Source organism: Canis lupus, chromosome 17, assembly GCF_048164855.1.
Source record: "Canis lupus baileyi chromosome 17, mCanLup2.hap1, whole genome shotgun sequence".
NCBI lineage: Eukaryota > Metazoa > Chordata > Mammalia > Carnivora > Canidae > Canis > Canis lupus.
The window spans coordinates 56,718,555-56,744,275 of record NC_132854.1 but is presented as its reverse complement, the minus strand read 5'-3'; the positions used below and the strand labels follow the sequence as shown (position 1 = coordinate 56,744,275).

Genomic DNA, 25,721 nt, shown 5'->3' with positions numbered 1-25,721 from the left:
CCCAATATCTTAATGCACACAAAAGCTTGGCAGAGAGGGACTGAAAGAGAAACAGAACCGACTGTTGGGTGGAGCTCTCATCAGAGATATAGCCAGCGTACCTTGGATTCTTATACAATGGGTCATGGTAAAATAAGACACATATTTAGATTCAGATGACCCTGGTTTATGAAAGCTGTAAGTCAACCTTGTTAAATCCAAATAACCAACGTCATTCTTTGATCCATTTGCTGAAGAAGTAGTCATAATAAATAGTAATAACCTTCAATCATCTTAGAATCTGGGACCACAAGGGAAATGCCCATTTTTATAACTTATAATCAACTGTCATTGGTAGGAAGAGAACAATATTCCTGCCCCATCCATCTGCTTTCTACCCACCAATTATGCTCCAGGGATCCAAATCCTAGATAAGCTCTGAGACTTCCCATATGGCCATTATCATCAGTTTTCAATAAGCATTCTCTGAGTGAGTGGCATGAATATTGTAGGAGAGGAAAGGAAGGGGATGAAAGGAAAGGGGAGGGGAGGGAGGAGACAAGAGAACAACAACAACGACAAAAAAAAAAAAAAAACAGAAAAAAGGACAGGGAAGAAAGGAGAAGAGAAAATAGAAGAGAAAAGAAAGGAAAAAGAAAAGAAAAGAAAAAAACACAAAAGATCAGTTGCCCTGTGGTTCCAGGAACAAGGTGTGTGGACATCACAGCGCTCATCCTCAGGAGCCCCAAGGAACCACTCGCATCCTTCCCTTGCCCAGAACCCCCCCTCTCAGCTCCCATCTCCTTTTCTACCTTCACACCATCTCCACTTAACCCAATCCTGTCCATTCTTTCAGGACCTGATGCTCAGTTACCACCCACTAGGGGACACCTCTGCTCCATCCAGCTTGGAGGGATGTCCGCCCTTCCCAACTCCTGCTGGGTGGCCCGGACACGTGGCTCTTACTCAGTCCTGCTGCTGCAGTTGGCTGGCAAGTTACTCCCAGGAAGTAGCGCAGGGCCCACACTCCAGCCTGCGTAGCTGGCTCCTAATGCCTAGCACTGCTCCTCCGAGCTCCTATTTCTCAGTCCCCCCTGTCACATCTTATTCTGCAAAGCCCCTTTGCCTGCCCAATCCCAGAGACTCAGGGAGGCATAAACCACCCCCCAGCACCCCGGGCAGAGACTCCCAGGAAGCCTGAGCACCCACGTGTTAAGGCCTGGGGACGGTGGGTGGACAGACTCAAAGGTCATGTTAACTGGGTTTAAGAAAACCCAGGTGACTGCCCTTGGACAGTGCGAGCCAGCCACTTCCTACCATTTTCCAACCCTCCAAGAACCATGCAGTTAAAAGGCACAAGCGGGGCTTATTTCTATTTTTGTTTGGGGCACGGGTGACACAAAATGCATTTCTAGAGGATTAGTATAAAAAAGTCAGAAACAACAAATGAGATGTGAAAAAAAATAAGTCAATCAAAGGCAGAGACGAGCTACAGACCCTGAGAAGACAAGCGCTCATTGGTACCGTTCTGTGAACTGGGGGAAAGGCGCCTCTTGCCCCCACTGACAATTCTATCCCATCTCAGGAGTTTGCTTTTGTGCTCACTCATTCTGGCCTGGGTTCCACACCCTGAGAGGCCCTGCAACTTTCCTCTCGGCCTTTTGTCACAGGTTGTCCATAGCCTACCGGGAACAGGGTATTAAACATAAGGTTCTCGGGAAAAGTCCTCTGAGATATCTCTATTTGCTTTCCAGCGTTTGGAAACATTATTCAAATATTTGAATTTTGTCAAATTCAGGATGAATAAACGTTCCGCAGACTCACAGAGAAGCTGGCCCTCCCTGTTGCACCAGGGCCCGCGTGCCCGTCCCCCTCATGGCCTGAGCCTGCTGGGCCCCATCTCGTAGAAGTGTCCCTCTGGGGGCACCTGGGGGGCTCCCCTGGTTGAGCAGCTGCTTTTGGCTCAGGTCAAAGGAGTCCTGGGATCTGGGATCAAGCCCAGTACTGGGCTCCCTGCTCAGCTGGGACTCTGCTTCTCCATCTCCCTCTGCTTTTCCCCCTGCTTGTGCTTATTCTCTCTCTCTCTCTCAAATAAATAAATAAATAAATAAATAAATAAATAAATAAATAAAATCTTTTTAAAAATCTCAAAGTATTATCTATAAAAAATAAGTGCCCTCTGCACAATTAACTCCCTTCCACCCCTTTCCATCAAGCAGCCCATATTTCTTAATAAGTTAGTCAAGTATACAGTAGGAATTTAAGATGCTTCTGACTGTGCTGCTACTTCTACTCTGGTTTTTATTGTCTTTGTTAGCACTCTGGTTGCAGAGCAACAGACTTAAAGTGGTGGGCCCCAACCCTGTATTTCCCATTAGCCACATTCAATTGCCTGCATGATTTTGCAGAAGGCAAGGTTTTCAGAAACGTGCCTATTAGGTTATAGCACAGAGACGCCTGCAGTGGTAATTCAGGTCATGGAAACGGAGAAAAAGAAAAAATAATGTGGGTGCCTCAAGAATGTCCATGGGAACAAAAACTACAAATGAAAAGGAAAACCTAGAAAGAAGGGATTATATTTAGCTCTTCAAAATATGCTATTGTTGTAAGTGATCAACAAGCATTGGCCATGTCTAGCCAGGAACCGTATTGGCAGGCTCCCGTGGAAAACAAGCTAGACACTGCATTCTTCTTGAGCTTTGCCATTCAGTGTGTGTGTGTGTGTGTGTGTGTGCGCGTGCGCGCGCACGCGCACATGCACATGTGCAGACAATGCACTAAAGCATAGGGAATTGGGATTGAAAAGGAGGGAGAAGGCGGCGGAATGGCTGGCAAAATGGTAGGACAGGCAACAATATAATCCTACTACAGTAAAACAATGGACAAAGCCCCCGCTTCTGCCTCTCATGTGCTTCAGGCCTTGCATCATTCATTTAATCCTCTAGGTCTCAACTTTCTCATCTGTCAAATAAAAATCTGGCCATTTCTAAAACGCCATGGTACTGGGCAAAAAGAAAGAAAAAGAAGAACCATCCCTTCTTGGTATCTTAGTTCCCAGAAATTCATCAGGTTCAGCACTCATTGTGTCTCAAATACAGAAGCACACACATGCTTAAGACCAACTGGTCAACTGGGTTGGACTGAATCTTTCCAACTGGCCAAGACACCACTATTATCAGTCCTACTTTTTCTAAGTAGTACATTTATAAGTAAATGACAGAACCAAAACCCAAACCTAAGCCTATCCAATTCCAAGTCCAAAGTTCTTCCATGTTACCACACTATCTAAATAAAAGATGTATGAGGCCTATGCAAACTCCCAACCGTTTCTCAAATGTTAATTTGAAGAACACACAATAGCCAAACTGTGGAAGGAGCCATGACATCCTTCACAGATGAATGGATACGGAAGCTGTGGTCTATACATACAATGGAATATTCCTCAGCCATTAGAAAAGACAAATACAAAAAAAAAAAAAAAAAGAAAAGACAAATACCCACCATTTGCTTCGATGTGGATGGAACTGGAGGGTATGATGCTGAGTGAAGTAAGTCAATCGGAGGACAATCATCATATAGCTTCACTCATACGGGGAATATAAGAAATAGTGAAAGGGACCATAAGGGAAAGGAGGGAAACTGAGTGGAGAAAAATTAGAGAGGGAGACAAACCATTAGAGACTCCTAACTCTGTGATACAAACAAAGGGTTACGGAAGGGGAGGTGGGTGGGGGGATAAGGTAACTGGGTGACAGGCACTGAGGAGAGCACTTGATGGGATGAGCACTGGGTGTTACACTATATATTGGCAAATTGAATTTAAATTAAAAAAGAAAAAAGAAAAAAGAAACTAACAAAAAAATGAAAAATACACATGAAGAAATTAAAGGAAATACTGCCCGGTGTTTATCTCATTTATTTATAGTTAAACAGGAAGTCAGGATATCATGATCACTTTCATTTTTGTTTTTGTTTTGAGGGCTTGTTTTTATTTTTTTTTCATGAACCTTGTGATGGGGGTGAATAATAAAGGAAGACAAGGAAAAGCAAGGAAGGCTGTTTATTTGATATATTAACATATATCCTCCTTCCACTCTTGTCTTTACATTTAACTACAATAAAAGAGCAACACAGCCTTTGTATGAATTTTTTTTTATAAGCCGCCATGCCATCCACGGTCACTATTTGTGTCATGTGGCCTGTGCTTTAGAAAGAGCTGCTACCACCCGTGTTGTACATGAAAAGGGCTAAAATGGATGTAGTGAAAAATCAAGTCTAATATTACACAATTTGCACATCATATGTCATTATCAAGGTTGCCAGGCTTAAAATGTAATTAAATAGAAACTAATCAACACACAAAGGAAGTGTGTTCTACTTCACAGCTCCTTGAATTACCCAGAAAATTACTCAATACAGGATGACGTGTCAAGCACAGAAGACATGAAATGATGAAAGATTATTAAAACATCATCTTACAAGTTCCACTTCCCAACCGCAGTTTAACTCAACCACATTTATACGATGTTCACTCCAACCCAGGTGCTGTCCAATATGGATACTAAAATAATAGAGCACAACCTGGCAGTGAGCACTTTCCGACGTGTATCATGAGATGATCCTATCTTCATAAGGACACAACGTAGCCATTGTTATACTTTAGAAATGAAACTTCCATCTTCTACAGGTAGTTGTCACCCATCCATCCATCCATCCATCCATCCATCCATCCATCACTCATCTAATAGATTTTTTTGTGCCTATGCTGGGCCTTAGAGATTTAAAGATGGAATGACACTGTTGGTGCTCTCAAGTATTTCCAGTCTCAAGAAAAAGAACCAATAGACAGAATGAACCATCACAGCAAGCTGATGTTAAAACATGCCCTTCCATTGTATAGCCATGTCCACAGCAGCATTACTCACAACAGCCAAAAGGTGGAAGCCATCCAAGTATCCGTCGACAGACAAATAAATAAAATCTATATACTATATACATACAGCAGAATATTATTCAGCCTTAGAAAAGGAAGTAAATTCTAACACAAGCTACAACTTGGATGAATCTTGAGGATGTTACCCTAAGTGAAATAAGCCTGACACAAAAAGTCAACTGCTATATAGGATTTCACTTATAAGGAAGCAGAATTCCCAGAAACAGAAAGTAGAATGGTGGTTGCTGGGGGGATGAGAAAATGGGGAGTTACTGTGTAATGGGCGCAGAGTTTAGTTTTTGGTAAGAGGAAACCAGCTCGGTGGGTAAACACGGTGACAGTCGCATGATAACGTGAATGTGCTTAATGTTGCTGAACTGTGCACTTGAGAATGGTTAAGATAGTAAATTTTATGTTCCACATATTTTACCACAATTAAAAATCTTAAAAAACAAACCAACAAACCATGTCCCATAGTTGTTTGACACTTCCCCCATCAAGAGGTGGGGTCTATGCAACTCCCCGACATGGGAGCAGGCCTTACAGCGCTGCTAATGCAACCATGTGTGACCTTCAAGGCTAGGCAGGTTTTGTCAGTCTCTCCCGGGACACTCACGCTAAGAGCCTTCAGCCGTCATGGGAGAAGGCCAGCACCTGAGGGTGCCACGTGGAGGAAAGACACAGGAAGAGAGAGAAATGCCCCAGGAGCTCCCGCAGTTGCAACCACCAGCTGTGGGACTCTTCCAAGCCCCAGCAGCAGACCATGTGCAGAGGCACCTCGGAGATGAAGTCCCAGCCACCCTGTGACTGGGAGCACGTGAGACACCAGGCCAGGTCTCCCTCACTGTGCCCTCCAGATCCACGAACAACGTAAATGATCGCTACTGTGCTGAGCCGCTGTCTGGGGTGATGTGTTCCACAGCAACGGAAAGCTGGAACACAGAGGTATGTAGAGGATGGCAGGGCTGGCTGGAAGAGGGTAATCCTAAGTGAGATGCGGGGAGTCGGGGAACAGGACATAACTTACGTGTAGGCCTCAACAGGCCAAGGGCATCACTGAGCGTTTGGGCGGGGAAGAGGGCTGGCCTCCGAGCAGATGAAACCACACGGCTGTGGCTGCTGACCATCAGGTGGGTATGGTTAGAACCTGGTCGGAAGAGGTGTGATGCTTGAAAATGCAGCTGAACCCAGATGGTCCAGGGTCTGTGCATGTGACCCAGAGGCTGTAGGAGGTACTCAAGGTTTTGGAGTAGGAAAGTCACAGCAAGGGTTTCAGTGGTAGGAAGATTACTGAGCAAAGTCGATCCACTGGACACGGCATTCTGTTCCACAAGGAGACACTCCACAAGTAACCAGGGGCGGAAACAGATCTTGAATCCACAAATTCGGAGTCACTGGATGAAACTCAATTTTGAGATGCTTCCGTCATAACATCCCCAGGCCATTCCAAAGGTTGTTAATACCGTTTTTCATTTTTTCTTCACCCTGACTAGAACAGACTGTGTCCCCAGCATAAGCCACTGAATTCTAACTTTGCAAGGGGCTCTCCCTACCTGTCTTGTCTCCTTGGACATTCTCACAACAGACTCCCTCCAGGTTCCACTGATTCCCTGCAAGATTTTCCAACTCTCCACAATTCAAGCCACCATTTGAATGGGCATTTATGTCTTCTCATCAAAGAAAAATGAAAGCATGTATTTCACCAAAAATGGGAGATTTGTCCATTTCAACAGCTCAAGGCCTAATGAGCAGAGATGGGGTAAGAATGGGGAGAGACTGTGGGTATGCCAAAGCACTGTCATTCTGAAACTAAGTGGGACCTGGCTAGTTCTCAGCGTTTTCCTTAAAAAGGCGCAGAACACATCCATTCTTAAAACTCTACACCAGTCAAATGAAGCACCAGAAAACAGTGAATGAAGGAAGCTCTTACAACGGAGTGTCCTCGTTTGCCCACAAATCTGAAAATCTCATAGAAACTCACTCCTGCAGAAAATGTACTGCAGATTAAAAACAAAGACATCATGGCACAAATTACATTTTGGGTCCAGAAAAGCGGGCAGGGCAGCAGGAGTGACAAGAATGACAGGATTGGCACCATCACTAATGGAAGATGATGGTCCTAATTAAACACATCCCTGGAAGAAAAGGTTAACTTTGAACAAAAGCAAGTGACCTTCCAAGGATGAGTAGAGTTTTCTAAAGGAAGCTAGAGACTGGACACTGCCTGATTACTACTGAAAAGCCCACATTTTCTACACATTTTCCTTAAAATTCTCAAACTGATCATGTATCTGTGGTTTTCCTTATCCTATGAAATATCTGCTTTCTCCTCATCACTATCCTTTTATTAAATATTGGCCTCCCCCTCCCACCATCCTTATGCCAAGGCCCCTCCTCAGTCTGCACATTCTAATAACCACAAGCATTATCTTTCACCAAGAGTGTGCATGATTATTATTACGCCCCCAGAAATTGCTCCCAAGATGAAGCAGGATTCCATTAAACACACTAGCTGATGGGTCCCCGCTCACATGGAATCTGCAGCCCTTCACCAGCTGCTCTTGCTGGAAGTATAATGCAAAGATCAGTCTGAAATCTCTTGCTCAATTTCAATGGATGTAAATGACAGACTGGCATCTTTTAACTACACTAAAAGCTTCCAGCCCTGCTTACCCTGGGACACGTGCCAGTGGGTTCAGCTATTACACCATGGGTCCCTCTCCAAATGCTGTTTCCCAAAAGGCTCTAGCTCAACGAGCACTAGGATAGAACAGAGCTGCTTCACTGAAATAACCGATGGCAAACTTTTTACAAAAATGAAAGCAAATGTAAAAGGATCGTGACAGGAAGTCCAGCCTTGCCACGGTGCTCTTAAATGTTGCTGGAAGTTTCTGCAGCCTACCGAGGATGTTTACATTGCAAAGTAATTTTCTTAGCTTAATTCACAGCATACATTAATTGTAAATGAGTAAGCAATCTGAGAACTTCTATTTCCCTTTCAATTTATCCCTCCTTTGGTTCTTCGACAGTTTCCCTTGGATGTATTTAAAACTCTGCATTGTTTGAGTGGTACTGGTCATACTCAGTCTTGGAGGACTGGACTTTCATGGTGGCATGAACAATCAGGGAGCTTTAAGTATACTGGAAATGCGATCCACTTACCAGGATTCGGCAAGTTAATGCCTGCTGCTTGAGATGTCGTCAGGATTTGCACTGATTTTTAATGAGTTTCTGCAGGCAAAACACTTGCAGATGCTTGTCAGGCAAGATGCAAATCACAACCACCCGAGCTAGAGAATTAAAACCTATTTAAGAGCTGATTTTGTAAAACAGTAAATTATTTTATTTCCTTTAAAGAACTCCAACATCACCGACTTCGTTAATGGTATATTCTATTAACCAAGCAGGTGGTTGGTCAACCGGAATTCAAATCAACATAGAAGATACAGGATGTTGTGCCTTGGGGAAAACCATACAAATGACAGGGTGCTTATTTGGATTTCAGTTTTTAAAAGTTCTTTATTTCACAAAAGTTTCGTCACAAGGGGTCTTTAAATAGCAACTTCTGTCGGTAGGTCCCATTTAACCCAATTTACTCAGAGCTGATTTACACAAACTTGCATAAACATTGCTCTTACATAAAGAAGAATAATGCAATATTTCCTTCACGTTCAGGTTCAATATCTAAAACATAGACATAATTACCCTGTGTCTTATCCATCTTTTAAATCTTTCTAGCTTCCAAGAGCAGAGAGAAGGGGCTACATGAACATCTGCAGGACCAAGAAATGAATGCAAACTTCCCTGAGCAGCATTCTCAACCCCCTGATGCGTTTTCTATTTTATTATCATAATACAGTGTAAAAAAAAATACCAATTGTTTAAAAAATATCCTTACTGATTAAAAGGTAGTTTCTAACTCTCTATATTCCTTTATTATACTGGGATTTTGGTAACGTTAAAATACCAAAGGCATTCCATGTTAAATTTATTCAGTTGTAAATACTGTATAAATCTAACAGAAGATGTACTTTTTTGGAGAAATCTAGTTAGAGCAATGAGAAATAAGTGATGCAGACAGAGCTCTATCACTCACCTTGGTCAAAGGCTTTCTAATGAGCCCTTTACCCTAGTGTCTCCCCTCATCTAATGCCACTAGGAATGGTTGTTAGGAAGCCTACAGACATCTCCTGCATTACTCTCTTTTGTTGTTTCCTTCTGCCCCCAACCCAAGTCTGAACTTGTTTACACGACATCCAAGTGCCCTACATTCAGAACCGAACTCTGGAGAGTCAGCTTTGTCTACATTCGTTCAGCATGCATGGCTTTCTACTGTACGCTAAACTCTAGGGGTAAGCAAGCACTTGCTCTGAAGCCACTCAGAGCTACACGGGAAAGATGGGTGTATAAATAGACAAAATACACTGAGGCACCTGTAAACGCACCTGTCTACAGACGCAAGTTGCGCTATGCAGGTGGAGAAATCTCTGATTCACTGTACCCATAGGATACTGGAAGATCTTGTGTCTGGGCTGGGAAGGGAGGATGGAAAGGCTGGTGGGTACAAGAAAATGTGCTCATACGCAGCTCTAGCACCCCAAAATGTCCTGAGGTGCAAAACACGAAGATAAGGAGCATGTGTGGCTGTGGGAGACCAACCACCAGTCCCTGTTCTCAGAGCCCCCGATTTACCTTCAGCTCAGTAAGAACTCCATGAATGTACCACATTTCTCAGCCAAGAAAGGGAGTTCCCCGTATGAAATAAAGTTGCTCCTATATTAATTATTTACTCAATGTCTCTGTAAAATGGAAAACAAGAAAGAAGTGCTGAGTATAGTTATAACTAAAATTTAAATTAAAGGAGAAGCATGGAAATGTCCAAATCCAAAGGCAAAATTCTCCATAAGTAATAGGGCAAGCTCACCACTGCTTCAGAAAACCATGGTGGCTCACACACAGGTCACCTCACCACTACCTAGATCCATGTTCTGGCTAACTACCTAATCAAGGTTTTTGTGATTATTACAACACTGTCCTTGGAGCCCCCTTTTTTCTGGTGGGGAATACCACAGACTCTCCATTTACTCCATACTTTTCATTTTTTCCCCTCAAGAATTGAACATAAATGCATACACCATAGAACCATGAACATAGCACCTCTTCATTAGCAATAAAGACAGGAAGAAAATCACATTCTTTTGTATTTCTGGTATAGCCAGAAGGATATGCAAGAAACTGATGGCACCAGTTGCCTGTGGGGAGGTGACCTGCATGGCTGGGGACAAAGCCGGGAAGGAGTTCGCACTCTCTACCCTTTATCTGTCAAATTTGGAAACACACAAATGTATCAGTGAGCCCAAATATCGTAACCACCAATACAAACAGAATCATATTATCTCCATTTATAACTTAAACTATTACTGAACCAAAAGTAAATTAAAATGCACTCCTTCTCTTGAATATATATAATCCAATATTAAAAGGATTATAATGCAATTCTGGCATTTTGGAAAATGTGTTCTTGGCAGGAACACAAAGACTGAATAGGTGGGGGTAGAATTTAGGAAATGTCTCAACATAAGGATCTATTTTAGCTAGCATTCTCAGCCCATGAAATCCACAAGGCTCACAATTTGGTCCATCTTCCAAAGGAAAAACAGTAGTAAAAGTCATGCCAAGCCGACAGCCTCTTCATCCAAATGTTCACTTTCCTTTCTTCTGATTTCAAATGCCGAGCTTTGTGTGTGATCTCTTTATAAGAATAAATTACCCTGAAGATGATTCCTATACTGAAGTATCTTCTCTTTCTATAACTTCGCCATCTCCTTGCTCTGTCCTGTAAACCCACCCCCTAACTCTGAGCCTATTCTGCTGAAAAATTCATCCCTTAAAGGATTTCCTGGAAATAGCTGGGTCATTGCCTCAAACCCAACTTCTCAAACTAAAAGAAATCAGAAGAGAATGTTTAAATGGGAACTTAAGACATGAAGCTAAAGATCCCAAGAATCCGATGAGATCTAAAAATATTTGTCAACTATGAAGTCCCATCCATACAGTAGTTGTTATTTTACCTCGTAGTAATAAAATAGTAAAATCCCCACAGGGAAAGGACAACAGAAGGGGAACTACAGAAGCAGAAAAGTCCTACTGTAATAACAGAACTCAACTCTGAGCCTCCTCAGAGGCAAAACTAAAATGAGAAAACATGACTAACAAGGTAGAAAATGTAGTCACAAGGGGAAGAAAATCCTTTCAAGTTATTCAGGATACACTAAGTTTGTTATTATTATTGTTTTGTTTTGTTTTAAAGATTTTATTTATTTATTCATGAGAGACACAGAGAGAGAGAGAGAGAGACACAGGCAGAGGGAGAAGCAGGATCCCTGCAGGGATCCCAATGTGGGACTCCATGTGGCCCAAGACTTGAGCCAAAGGCAGCTGCTCAACCACTGAGCCACCCAGGTGCCCCTATAGTTTTGTTTTATATTAAACTTAGGCTTTGAACAAATTTCCACTGAGGAAGTTCACAAGGAGGCTGCTATAGTGTAGTGTTGATGTCCTCAACATCATCTCCACGGTGAATACCAAGGACAACTCTCTACAATCATTTGCAGCAACTTTTCTTATAAATTGAGGGGGAAATATCAAAGCAAAATTCAGTTCAGCCAACACAAAGAACAATTTTGCTATATACCAGGCTTTGGTAAAATTTGAAGTAGCTATAATTTCATATACACGAACACACATATAGTGTATGTAACACATTAAGGGTGTCACTACCAGGTATAAAGCTTCTCGAAGGTGGGACCTGTGTCTGATTTCTCTTTGTTCCGAGTATCTAGTAAGACTCAGTGCTCAACAAATGCTCAAAAATATTTACCAAATGGGCAGCCCAGGTGGCTCAGCGGTTTAGCGCCGCCTTCAGCCCAGGACCTGATCCTGAGGACCCTGGATCGAGTCCCACGTCAGGCTACCTGCGTGGAGCCTGCTTCTCCCTCTGCCTGTGTCTCTGCCTCTCTCTCTCTCTCTCTCTGTGTCTCTCATGAATAAAGAAAATCTTTAAAAAAAAATATTTACCAAATGAATGAATGAACCAACGATCAAATGCCAAATGAGGATATGACACCCCATCATGATGGGAAAAAAGTTCTGGGGCCTATCTGGGATGAGAGCTTTTTTTTTTTTCTTAAAGATTTTATTTATTTATTCATGACACAGAGAGAGAGAGAGAGAGGCAGAGGGAGAAGCAGGTTCCATGCAGGGAGCCTGATGCGGGACTCGATCCCAGGTCTCCAGGATCATGCCCTGGGCCGAAGGCAGTGCTAAACCGCTGAGCCACCAGGGCTGCCCATGGGATAAGAGCTTTTATTGTTCTTCAGCAACTTTCTTATAAACTGTCGTTCTCAATGGAGAATCTGAGTCAATAAGTCTAAGACAAAAAGACAGCTTAATGGCAACAGAGAAAAGGCCCGACGTATATCTTCGAAAGAGAAAAGTCAGGGAAAAATCAGTGACATCCAAGATCATGAGACCTTCATGGGACTTGAGATGCAGACTTGCCCCACCAGAGTCTTGTTCTGGGTCACCCAGCAGCTTCTCTCAGCCTCCATGAGTCTCAGACAGGACTACACAGCTCAGATGACCCTGTATGAGCTCCCACTTCAAATATGCAGGCTCCAATGCACGAAGACATAATACTGGAAGGGACCACACAGATGAGCCGACATCCTGATTTTACAAAAGGAACAAGGGAGGTTCAGACAAATGAAGTGACTTGCCCACACAGCTAGTAAGGAACTGGTCCGGGATGAGGACCAAGTTCTCCAGGACCTGGGTCCAAAGTTGTGTCTGATTCACCCCACTCCCCTGCCTGAAACGAAAGGCTGACTCCCTGACTACTCCCATCCAAAGCATCCGAGTATAAACAACCAAAAACACATTTGCAGTCAGCCAGAAGCCCGCCCACAGAGCTGTTCACCTGACACAGACGGCCTGACAGTGTGGAACACTATTATATGCCACCCCTGAAAAACACAAATAAAAAAATATATTTCAAAAAAGAAAAATATTTCAGATCAATTACCTTCACAGAGAAATAACGAGACTTATTCTGGGACTTTAAAAAAAAAAAAAAACAAATGATAGTTCACTCCTAATGTTCAGTATGATACTACTTAAGGTTCTCCGGGAAGAATCTAGAAGTAAGTGACTCAAGATATTACACTTACTTTCAGTTTTAGAAACTCATTAAATAATAGATAAACATCAGCCTCCACTGGCACTATTTTTTTTTCAGGGCAGACTTACAACCAAGGACTGAGGTGAGATAGTGTCATCATAGGGACAGATGAAAAGCCATCTGTCAGTTGGCAGCTCAGTTTTAAGCTTATTTTGATAGCAAATAAATTATGTTTATGGTGCCGTGGTAGAAAAACCTAGTTTAGAGGGCTCTGTCTCTGTGTTTGTGCCATTTACTTTCAAGTTTTATTTGGAAGTTGGTCCTGTGCCCAGGTAGATGCATGTGGGAGGAGAAAGTACTGACATTAGGGCACAGGGTCTCGTATTGCTCCAGTTTGATAAATAAAGCCAGTTCCCTTATCTGCAAAACTGAAACTCAATCCAGGATATTTTTCTTTTTCCAATACTAATTCCTCTGCCAAGTGTGTTACCACAACTTAATTCTCAGTCTCTTGTTTGCGTTTCCAAGAAATGATGTTTAATTACCCCAGGAGGGAGATCTAAGGCAGCTCCTCAAATTATCTGCAAACCCTAACTACATGAGTTGCTTTTGGGGGCACAGAGGGTGAGAAGAGGCAGAGAAGTACCGGGAATGGCTCTGCACCTCAGCTGGCAGAGTTTTCCTCACCAATACTCAGAGTCCAAAACACTTGGAAATGTTTCCATCAAACCCTCAATAATAATAATAAGTAATTTTTAAGACGATCCACACAGAATACCATAGTTGGGCACGTACTGGGAGAAAATACAGTTGAAAAGATACCCATTCTTAGGAACAAAAACATTCCTGAAACTCTTGTGCTTAAAATCTCTTTTATTCTGGGGAAACAAGAACACAAAAGCAGGTCCCGATCCATGTTCGCAAGGAAGGGTCTGGAGGATGGAACAGAAGGGAGATTAAAGCTGGGTATTTATAAAGCGAGAATTGCTGTAGTTGTATCTTATGCCACTCGGCCATGGGAGAAGTGTTTTTATGAATAAGAACTAAATCATCAGAGCAAGAACGCAGGCTCACTGCTCTGCAATGACCTGATCGGTGGAGATACACAACCAGCACAGCCCTAGAGAGAACAGCACCCTGACAATGAAATTTATAAGGACACATGGCCATGGAATGAGGTCAGTGTCCCAGATGCCCAAATGTCAGATGGTAATTCTGAAATGGTTTTCTACATTATAATACAACTCCGACAGGATTTTATGAGTCACTGTCATCTCTTCCTGGGACAGAATGTTTTGATATTGCACTGTGATGTACAGTTTACTCATTGTGCAAATCGAATGTCCTAATACCCTTAGTCTAAGTCTGGCAGCCTTCACCAGAGAGAGTCAACACGATAATACATAAGGAAGCTGAAACCAGGAAAACCACCAATTATTCATTTTCAGAGGAAAAATAAAAATGCCAATCAGCAAAGATGATTCAAGGTAAAATTCTAGATGTGATTGGGAAACAGCATCTACTGCTAGAGATCAGATTTTATTAAGACTCTCTTTCTTAATTGTGCATGTTCTTCCCTCTAAGAACAGTTTGGTTATCTAGTCTTTAATGAATTCAGCATTTGTTTAAAGATCTTATTTATTTGAGAGAAAGAGAGCGAGCCAGAGAACGAGCTGGGGAGGAGCAGAGGGAGAGGGACAAGCAGACTCTGCACTGAGCACAGAGCCCAGCTCGGGTCTCCATCTCACAACCCTGAGATCATGACCAGAGCCAAAACCAATGGTCAGATGCTTAATCAGCTGAGCCACCCAGGCAGCCCATGAATCCAACATTTTTAAAAAAAAGTTTTCTGTAATGTCCATCGACAGATGAATGAATAAAGAAGATGTGATATATACATATATATCATATATCACAAAAATTACCATTCTCACATATATATTCAATATTTTTATATATGAGATATATATATCACCAATTTCCATCAAGGTCCACATACACACATATACTTAACCAGGGAGCTCCACCAGTAATCACTGCATTCTGTGATTTCAAAAGGTCGAAATGAAAGTGTTTTCCTTAAATTTCGGTTCTTAGCTGACCAAATACACAAATGGCAAAATACACAACCTTAAAGATAAGTAAGGAAACACCTCTGTTATCTTCAAAACACTTTGGTGTTTTCTTAGAAACCACCTGCCTATCTAACAAGACATGCACACTGAGTACAGAATTTTCCTTCTTCTAGGATTTTGCTTTGAAAAAAACAAAACTAAGCCTGCTTAAAATGAACAGCTCCATCCATATTTTGGCTATAGCGGACACTGCTGCTATAAACATTGGGCTGCAGGTGTCCATTCAGATCACTATGTTCGTATCCTTTGGATAAATACCTCCGTAGTGCAATTGCTGGGTCGTAGGGCAGCTCTATTTTTAACTTTTTGAGGAAATACTGTTTTCCAGAGTGGCTGCACCAGACGAAAACTGGGTGTTGTATGCAACTGATGAATCACTACCTCTGAAACCCGTAATAGACTTTATGTTAATTAAATTAATTTAAATAAAATTTTAAAAATAAACAGCTCCAGTATGCAAGCTATTTTCCCCAGAAAACACAAAGGTCGAAAATAGAGTTCAGTTCTCAGACTGATGATATAGGTCTCATGCCAAGAGGGGGTGCTTCAAAATCAATACTTACAAACCCAATTCTCTAAAGAGGTGGGAGTTCGCACAAAACAAAACTCTGAGCTCTTTTTATGAATTCCCACAATATAACAAGCCCAGTACATATCAAGTTATTTCTTGCTTATATACACCTAAAACTGTGAGACAGGAAGACAAAACTATACACTTATTTTGTCCATTAATATGCTCACACCTTAATAAATATGTATTAAAAATATCCACTTTAATATCCACATTTTTATTGAAGGTATCCCCCTTAAAAAGCAGCAAACATAAAAGTAATTTCTTAAAAGACCGATTTTATTTCCCTGCATAACTATTAAAGCTTCCTTTGTATCTTTTATGTATTTTTCGTCTACCTCTCATCCAGCACAACATGCTGTCAGTTTTATTTTGCCAAGAAAAATGTAGATCTCCTTACGGCCAGGATTTGTCCTATTGCTTCCTAGTGACACCGACACTACAGAATAGGAGGGGTATGTACCAAGCCTCCGGGCACTTACTGCCATATTCAGACTACCACGGCAGATGGGGCCCTCGTACCTTTTCTTCAGTAAGATCTACATCAGTGTCCTACAATGAAAATATGGTAAGCCACTTAACGTAGTTTTAAATTTTCTGCTAGCCCCATTTTTTAAAAAGGTGGAGCTATTTTAATAATATACTCAACATATCCAAAGTGTTACCATTCTAACATATATATTCAATATTTTTATAACACTGAGTATTCAAAATTCGGTGTGAAAAAAAAAAAAAAAACAAAATTCGGTGTGTATTGCACGTATATGGTACATCTCGGTTTGGATGCTGCATTCCTGCTGAAAATTCTGGATCATAAAATTAGCAGTTGAAAAACTAACTCACAAGCTCAAGTTTTCCAATCATGGATCTGAGTAGCAGTTTTGAAGCCTAACTTAAAATTGATGCACATGAAGTGCAATGCAATCCAACTCCTCATTCTACCACCACATCTCAAGTGCTCTTTAGCTAAATGAGGCACCAACTACAGCACCGGGCAGCACGGCTTAGGGGCCCATTGGGGCTGGGAGCTGGGATGATACACAGGTGTCCTCCAGAAGGTCTGGTCCATACCCCGGCTCTCCTGTGTCCACAGGAACCCAAGGAAGGGCGCCACGGTAGCTGAATCCAAATAAGGCTCACCCAATGTGGGTAAGCTGGGAAAGGCTGCAAGGGCTGGCCCTCACTGGTCTCTAGAGATGCTGTCCTGGAAGACCCGTGGGGGACCTCAGTAGGTGATGAATGCAAGGCCAGCTCTCAGATGCAAAATCGACTGAGGACATGAGGGCCCGAATCTTATCCTCGAGCTTCCTGAACCAAGGTTATCTTAACCGAGAGCAAAACCCTAAGTAAACACTCTGGATTCCACACCTCCAGAGCTGTTTCTAACCTTGGTTGTAAAACTTGGTCTCCCAAATAACATTTTAAAGTCACGCCACCTCTTCAATATATATGTTAACAGGATCAGCCAATTACAGCCTGTGTCACTGTCCTAATCCAGTTCCAGATGATTCTGTAAATAGTGCACACCCACATGCCCTGCAAAACACAGCAGATGAACACACAGCTGGAAAGACATTGTTATCTTCTCCGGGGAGGGAGGTGTCAGGGTGAAGACATAATAAAATTCTACAAGTTTTTTTTTTTTTTAAAGATTTATTCATGAGAGATTGAGGCAGAGACATAGGCAGAGGGAGAAGCAGGCTCCCTGCAGGGAGCCCGACGTGGGACTCGATCCCGGGTCTCCAGGATCAGGCCCTGAGCCAAAGGCAGATGCTTAACCACTGAACCACCCAGACATGCCACTACAAGTTTTTTTTTTTTTTTTTTAATATATAAATATAGTGACCATTTTTTCCCCTCAAATTAAAAAAACAAACCAGGATTCTATGGTCTGAAAGAGGCTGTATATATAAATCAGTATTATCCTAGGAAATCTGCCTTTTGAACATAAAGTAAGGTAGAAAAAAGTAGAGAATTGGATACAATTAAGTGTCAAAAAACGAGGTTTAAATGATTGACTTCTACAGCCATCCAAAGGGGAGAGATCATTTTAGATTATGTTTACAAACTCTCACCAGAATGAAAAGTAAGGCCAACCCAGGACCTGAGCGCCCACCTCCTCCTCTTTCTCTTTTGTTTGATTTGACAATGGAGGCCACGAACAGCAAGAAAGGGAAGAACAAGGCAATGGAGACTCTAGCTGGTGGGTATCTTGATAACAACTCATAAATACAAACACAACCTTTTCTCCTACCTTCACACGGCTTCCTTCTAAATGGATACCTTCCATTATACGTCAAGAGGGTCCCTTCCCCGCCTGCCAAACCCTCAGGTGGCTGTGTGTGCTCGACTGTGGACAATAGGTCACCTCCTCCCTGCTCTGGGCTAATTCCCAGTCACCCCCTTCCCCCAGGCCAGACCTGGTTGCCTCCCCACCTACGCTCTCAGAGCCCACTAACCTCTTCTATGGTGGATTCACCCTTCTTTTAGTTTCTCGTTAGAGATATTTTTAAAATTATTTAAATATTGTCTGTTACCCCCTAGGCTGTGAGGCAGGGATTACATCTGCCATGTTCCACATGTAAGCATATTTCCTAGCACAAAAATCCCCTACCCAGTAGGTGTTGGGTAAGTCTTTCTGGTTGGATGAATTAACTAGCTACTTGGTTATTTAAATCTAAGAGCCCCTTTTCATTCTGAAATTCTAAAACTCCCTATGAGACTTTCCTTGAGGAAACTCCTTCCCTTTCAAATAAAGAGAAATGATCAGTCATCAGATGTTTATAAAAATATGTGATTTCTTTCATTGTACCCTTGTTGCTAGCTTTCTCAAAATGCAGTTGTCAATCCTAGGGATCATGCAGGGGACAAAGTGGTTGCCAAACTTGGGGAAAACTGATGTTCAGGTCTTGTTAGCAAAACTGTCACCCTCTAAGGATGAAGAATTGAGATGTTGCGTCCCAGCAACAGCCCTGGAACTCAAACCCCAGAACCACGTCACAAAATGGCTTTGAGGTGTTTGGGATCCCTGGGTGGCGCAGCGGTTTAGCGCCTGCCTTTGGCCCAGGGTGCGATCCTGGAGACCCGGGATCGAGTCCCACATCGGGCTCCCGGTGCATGGAGCCTGCTTCTCCCTCTGCCTATGTCTCTGCCTCTCTCTCTTTCTCTCTCTCTCTGTGTGACTATCATAAGTAAACAAAAAAAACAAAAAAAAACAAAAACAAACAAACAAAAAAAAAACAAAATGGCTTTGAGGGCACACGGGCCTTGGGCCTCATGCTGGTGCCCAAACGTGGAGCATGTGACAAAGGGGCTGACCTCAGCAGATGCAGTAGATGGCGGTACTCTACACTCACTCTATGCAGAAATTCCTGACCCCACTTTAAAGTATGATGACAAGTTAAGGGTCGTGAACGGCTAACCTGAACAAAGCCTCTGTGGATGCTAAGACATGATTAGGATGAGGCTGCTTCCACCTGGCTCATTCAGCTGGTTCCTACAGCGCAGAGCACATAATCACACACCTCACGTAGCCCCTTCATGAGATGAGCCAGCAAGGGAGAGCCAAGTTTCTAAAAAGAGGATTACATTGTTTTCTGGCCATTTTGCTTAAAAGAGGTGCATTTACTTTCCAGAAGAATTATGGAAAACAAAAGCATGTTCATCAAATACTTATTATGAAAAGACCTGATAGCACCCTATGAAGCATTTACTTCTTTTTTCCAGAATTTACTCCAATTGTGTCTTACGGTCTTTTCCTCAAACTGAATGGAAATAAAAGTCAAAGTTACCCCAAACGACACGAGGCACTGTCAGTGGAAAATGTGATGAGCAACAGACACAACAATGTGTAAGTCTCTTTTTAATTCCTAAGCAAATCAGCTGTCCTGATGAGAGTACTGTCTCCCTTCTCCCTGTCTGCACCACATCTGGAAAAGACATGGGGACATGCCCACACTTCTCTCCTGACCTATGACTAATGTTAATGCAAGAGATTAGGAAACAAAACTGGATTTGGACTAGGGTAAGTAAAGGGGGTCCACTGGGCCCCCAAGTTCTGGTCGCTTTGGAAAAGCATCCATGACCTATGACACCCCTTTAACAAATCCCTGACTGCTTTGATCATACAATGGGGTCACAACGCATCCAACAGCGATTCTTAGCCTAACCTCTGATCACAGAGTGAGTCATCACCTTTGAACTCAGGCTATCAAACTGGTATCTGGTGAGGAGGGAAGTCAAGACTACCCTACAGAGAAAATGCCCCACCCTCAGCCCTGCTCCAAAACTAATTGGTTATTATTAATAGTATTAGGACTAAACAGGGGCACCTGGGTAGGTCAGCTGGTTGAGCATTCGACTCTTGATTTCAGCTCAGGTCATGATCTCAGGGTCATGGGATCAAGCCACAAGTGGGGTTCTGCAGGCAGCAGAGAGTCTGCTTGAGATGCTCCCTCTCCCTTTCTCTCTGGCCTTGCCCCTCCCCCACCACCACTTTGTGCACATGTCCCATCACACTCTCTAAAAACAAATAAATCTTAAAAAAAAAAAAAAAGAAAAAGAAAGAAAAAAAGAAATAAACAGATGCACCGAGGGCGACAGATCCTTCTCCCAGAGCTGAAGACCAACATCGCAGAGAACCTCAGCTCTCCATTAACCATCTCTGCCATTCCCCACCTCACCCCTCACTTGCATGGAAGCCATTCACCTGGTTGGTAGGCAATAAATGACAATTATCTCCCTAAGGAGTCTTAGGTCCTGAGGTCTTTTATTATGCTGCACATGATATTGGTAAAATGGTACAATTTAAATGTTGTGCAGGGAGGGGTTGGTTATCTCTGCCAGAAAATAGCTGACACTAAAAATGTTAATGAACAGTTTTGATCTCAACCCCAGGGAGGCAACAGCTTGCATCTTCCTTTACCTGGCCATCTTTTCAGAATCCGGCCAGCATCTGCACGCTCCACACACTCAGTCGGCTAGAACCAAGAGAAACACGCATTCTTCCTCTCAGCTATTTCCACTGAAGTGCAGTTGTGTGTACGTGGGTGTTGCAGCAGAGTATTTGGGGCAGTTTGTATGTGAGGGGTCTTCTTCTGGTCACTTGAGAATATACAGAAATGGAAAGTTCTATAGAACTTTATATATAGCCTGGCACCATGTGAGAACCACTTCTCTTCATTCAGATCCAAGTATCTGGGTACTCAGAGACCAACAGGAGGCCAGAAACCACAAATATCTGAATGCAGACTGCATTAGTTTCTTGTGGCTGCTATAACAAATCAGCATAAACCTCTGAGCCTGAAACAACACAAATGTATCATCTTACGGCTGTGGAGGTCAGAAATCAGAAACCACCTTACAGGGTTAAAATCTAGGAGTTGAGGCAGTCCTGGTGGCTCAGCAGTTTAGCGCTGCCTTCAGCCCAGGGTGTGATCCTGGAGACCCAGGATCAAGTCCCATGTCGGGCTCCCTGCATGGAGCCTGCTTCTCCCTCTGCCTGTGTCTCTGCCTCTCTCTCTGTCTCTCATGAATAAATAAATAAAATCTTAAAAAAAAAATCTAGGAGTTGGCAAAGCTGGGTTCCTCCAGGAGGCTCATTCCCCGCCTCTTCCAGCTTCTAAGGGCTGCCCGCATTCCTTGACTCGTGGCCCTGTGTCACTGGCACCCCTGCTTCCATCCCGTCAATCACATCTCTTCTGACTGGTCCTCCCACCTCCTGTTTATAAGAATGCTTATAATTTTGTTAGACAAACTGGAAAAATCCAGGATAATCCCTCCACCTCAAGATCCTTCACTCAATCACATCTGCAGACTCCTTTCTGCAGGAAATGTATTCACAGGGATCAGGATCTGGACATCTTTTAGGGGTGGGGGTCATTATTTGACCTACCACACTAATGAATTCTACTTCAATGTAACCGGAAATTGAAAAGCCTTTGGAAATTGGGGTTTTCATTCAAAAAATATATATATATATATACTTTCAGCCTACTCATGGATCAAATTAGGTTGAGGTCTTTCTGATTCAGTATTTTTCATCATATGACCGTGGTTACCCCAAACTCCCTTTCTGTGCCTCAGTTGCTCCACCACTAAAAGCTGCATTGCCCTGTTAGATCCAGAAATGCCAAGTGGGGCCCATCTAATGTAATGTCTCATAATGTTATATATATTTAGACAGATTAACATGCCTCACATATAGTGGTTTCTTACATCCCTGGAGTCGCTCAGCAGACAGCCTCGACTATCAAGACAAATCTAAAACCCGCCCAGGGAGGCAACAATGGCAAATGGCAAGCCACCATAATGTCACTCAACAAACATTTACATCTAGAAACCTACAAAGCACATGGCTCAGCACTAGATACTAAGGGGAAGGCCGAAGATAACAGAAGAATATGCCCACTAGAGAACAGGAAATGCACAGAAGGAAAAAACCAAAATGTGGCAAATGCCACACCAGAAATGCTTGGAGTCATGCCCTGGAGCCTGAGCTGGGACAGGTAGTCAAAGCTGGCTATTCAGACAGTGACATCGCAGTCAAGGTGGCCCGTGAGCCTAAGTTTACACATAAGTAGAACTTTACATCAACCTCACCAATGAGAAGAAATAAAATGGATCACGGTCTAGGACAAGAAAATCCTCACTCAGAATCTATTCCTCACTTATGCATATTAAGTTTCCAAATAAAATAGCCTTGTTTTTCAATAGAAAATAAATTAATCTTTGTTTTGAAAAGATCCCAATGTACAGGAAAGCACAAAAATAAATATCCTTCCCAAATCCCACCCAGTCACAAAAGGTGGGACTTTTCACTTACTCCTCCAGACATCTCTCTTCAAAACTATAAATAAAATATTCATACTTCTGAGAGACCTGGGATTTCTTGGTTCACCACAAAAACAAACGCAGCCAAGTGAGACTAGGGAAAAAGAAATGCTATTATAACTATCATCAGTGAAGGGAGCAAAAGGTGACAAATGACAAGCAGGAAGGATACCAAAAAGTTCTAAAATCAGACCTATGCCCTGAGGAGCCCTGTCACACTGGAGCTTTAGTGTAGCTAAGGTCAGAGGGCATCTATATATTAAGCCACAAACAACTGATGCTCACAAGACAACGAAGAGGAGGAGATACATCATATCATCAGCTTAAGCTGCAGAAGGTAGAGTCTTTCAGAATAACTGCCACCCAAAAATGGTTATAATGAGAATTTGGGAACTTAAAGGAATACTTCAATGACCTGAAAAGCTAAACCATCCTGAATTCCTGTTTTCTCCCATGGTTGGGAGAAAGTCCTGCCCCAGAGGTGGGCAACCCAGTCCTTCCTACTCACAACTTCTCCACTAACCCTGCTGTGTGACTTTGGGGAAGTCACTTTGTGTCTCTGAGTCTCTGTTTCCTCCGGTGAGGTAAGTGTTGAACTAGATCAAATCTCCTAAGGTTTGGCATCTTATAAGTGAATTGTCCCTATTAAACCTAAAAATAAGAATTCCCATCACACCTTCCAGTCATTTATCACCAACTACAGCTTGGTGTTGGCCTCACGACCAGAAACGTATCATCCTGTAGGCAGCACGGAGACTGAATGAAAAAAGAAACCTAAAAATCAAAACTATTCAACTCTCTGCTTCAGGAATTTATCACATGAAGAAATACCCAACTTCCCCTATTGGGATGTTTAGAAATCCCAGTCAAGAATGCCCAATAAAAATATTTACAGGCACAGGATGAGAAAAAAACATGCCATAATTTTTAAGAAAAGTGGGGGAGGATAGAAAGGAATGAGAAGAGGAGGAAGAGGAGGAGGAGGAGGAGGAGGACGATGAGGACGACTTGTTCTCGCGCCCTCAGCACATAGAATCTGTGGAACCTCTCAACAGAAAACACGCCCCAATTTCTGTACCTCTGCTCTTGCAGCACACAAGTATGTTTCCAAGTGGAGAAGAATGGATAAAAAACACAAGACTGCTGTAGAATAAATACATAAAGTAGCAATGGAAAGAACACATTATTGTTCAAGAGTCAGGAAGTTCTGGAGCCCAGCCCAGGAAAACACTCTGTAACCTAAGGTGCGCCCTTCCAAGTCTTGGTCCGTGTGTTTATAAAGGACTCAGAGAGATAATTCCAGACACGTGTGTTTTAATGTCAACCCAACTTTTCTTGGAGAAAAACCATTTTAAACTAGGGATGATAAGATTTGGAATGGGTAAGTGAAGATCACTCTTTGAATATGCTCCTCAGGGCTGCTGGATGCTAACTGGATTGTCTCTCCTGGGGACTCAGGGGGCTAACTTCTTGAGGAAGCGGCACCACGGCCTAATTGCCACTCGGCCCAAAGTTGTTCTCATCCAGCTGATATCCAATATGGCCCAGGACATTCCCATCTGCCCCTTTCCCTCTCCTCAGTGCATTAGGACTGTGGCTAGCTTGATCATGGTGAGCATGCGGTCTGGTTCTTCAGAGTCAGGGCTGAGAGCTGTGGATAATGCTGGGATGAGATCTAAGTTCACCTAGCTCAAAGCACGTCACGAATTCCCACAAGATAGTTCTGGTGCATCTCAGTCCTGGGATCATGAAAAAAAAAAAGAAAAAGAAAGAAAAAGAAAAAAAAAGAAAGAGAAAGAAAGAAAAAGGAAGGAAGGAAGGAAGGAAGGAAGGAAGGAAGGAAGGAAGGAAGGAAGGAAGGAAGGAAGGAAGGAAGGAAGGAAGAAAGAAAGAAAGAAAGAAAGAAAGAAAGAAAGAAAGAAAGAAAGAAAGAAAGAAAGAAAGAAAGAAAAGAGAACTTTGTAGGAAGTCAGAGGCTGAAGGGAAACCAGACCAACAAGACTTACGATCAGCCTACTTTGTTCAAGTGATAGGGTTCATGCTTATGCAATATCATGGGGGAGAAAAGGCAGACAAATTTAACTCCGCATATAGGAAATAACACACACACACACACACATTCATGAGAGTTCGACTTGAATTTCAAATAAATAACCAATAACTTCTTAGGGTAATTATGTCCTAAATATTGCATAGGAGATACTAAAACATTATTTCTTGTTTATCTGAAATTCATATTTAACTCTTGCATGGGACATACCTATCCTAAAAAAAATTCATTGTTTATGTGAAATTCAAATGCAAACTGGGTATTCTGTACTTTTTTAAAAAAATTTATTCACTTATTTATTTTAGAGAGAGAGAGAGAGATAGAGAGGGAGCGTGAGTGTAACGGCAGAGACAGAGAAAAGACAGTCTTAAGCAAACTATGCTCTGAGCACGGAGCCTGATGCAAGGCTCAACCTCATGACCCTGAGGTCATGACCTGAGCCCACACCAAGAGTCGGACACTTATCCAACTGAGCCACCCAGGCGCCCCCAGCATCCTGTACTTTAATTTACTATCTATTTATTTATTTATTTATTTTTTTATTTTTTTATTTTTTTATTTTTTATTTTTTTTTTTTTACTAAATCTGACAACCCATCCCTAGTTGCTGAATACTCCTTCACGGTGTTCTATAACATGAGGAAAAATTTCATTGCAGCCAGCAAAATACATTGGGTGGTGGGGGGGGGGGGGGTGTTGACAAGCTAATTTTAAAAGGAAAGTTCAACAATATTAAGGACAAATGATTTTAGAGACGATCACTGTATGCCCCAAAAATCTGCATATCGTTGAAATTAAAGGGTTTATTATTATTTGAAGCCGAGTTGTGGATGTGTGCAGAACATAACCTCTCTCGTAGCACTCTGAATATTAAAGCATCCGACTTAAAAAGGTGAAGGTAGACTGAAAGGTGTTTTTAAATACTTACAACCGGTCAATACTTAAGAAGCTTTCTACTAATAGGATTAAGTTGTCGAGGATAGATACAGTTCTCAACTTTCCGATGGCATCCAGTATGAGAATCCACGATTCTCCGCTGCAACC

At 42.4% G+C, this 25,721-nt stretch overlaps 1 protein-coding gene across 4 annotated transcripts in view; it reads right to left on the bottom strand.

Annotated features, from left to right (window-relative positions):
- LRCH1 (leucine rich repeats and calponin homology domain containing 1) overlaps positions 1 to 25,721 on the bottom strand; it is a 212,487-nt gene that overhangs the window by 132,700 nt on the left and 54,066 nt on the right. The gene's annotated exons all lie outside the window — the stretch shown is intronic.